We start from the raw sequence: 749 nt of genomic DNA on the forward strand, positions 1-749 counted from the left end.
CATTTGCTGATATATGTAACAAGAAGATCAGAGGAGGATAACAGGCAGTGAAGTTAAGAGTAATTAGCCAGCTACCGTTGCAGCTAACTCACGTTAGCGTTAAGTTAATGTGAAGGCGCCGAAAGTCTGAGCTGATGTTAATCTATCTTCACAGCGCCTCGTCGCTTGTAATACGGGGGAGATTACTTCGGGATCACGTTGCTAATGTTTTTAAAAAACGAAGACCCCCGCTAACGAGCAGTGGCGGCTCAGGAAAACAGCTTATGGACGTTAGCTCGTTGTGCTAAAGCTGTTAGCATTGAATGGATTGCGCGCGCAATTCAACGCTGGACGCTGACGGTGTTGTTGCGGATCATCAAAGAGTGTAAACACGGGCAGTGGTTGGCTCATTGTGCGCTGTTTCTGGGTGTGGAGCTGTTTGAATATCAGGAAAACACGAACAACATTCAAATAATGACCCAGCTCTATTGAAGTCTTTTGCATTGCCCGCTCGTTTCGCTTCCTTGTCGCAGACGGGCTTTAGATAACAATGAAAGTCACACAGTTACCGCTCTTAACGTCAGCTTAGCGCTAACGTTGTGTTCACATATTTATACAAACACTTTGTTTCTCTCTTTGCGTAACTCTTTAATATTGTGAGTTCATGAGCAGGTTGAGCTGTATCAAGGATATAATTCATCATATCGTATAGAACATAAGCAGTACAGCCTCTTAATTCAGTTAAGTTCAATATATTTCTCATTGGGTGT

General features: G+C 43.3%; 1 protein-coding gene across 1 annotated transcript in view; it reads left to right on the forward strand.

Moving 5' to 3' along the window:
- Window positions 1-749, forward strand: part of banf1 (BAF nuclear assembly factor 1) — a 4,706-nt gene that overhangs the window by 192 nt on the left and 3,765 nt on the right. The gene's annotated exons all lie outside the window — the stretch shown is intronic.

Source organism: Morone saxatilis, unplaced genomic scaffold (genome assembly GCF_004916995.1).
Source record: "Morone saxatilis isolate NCDOM2014 unplaced genomic scaffold, NCSU_SB_2.0 Contig20, whole genome shotgun sequence".
NCBI classification, from domain to species: Eukaryota; Metazoa; Chordata; class Actinopteri; family Moronidae; genus Morone; species Morone saxatilis.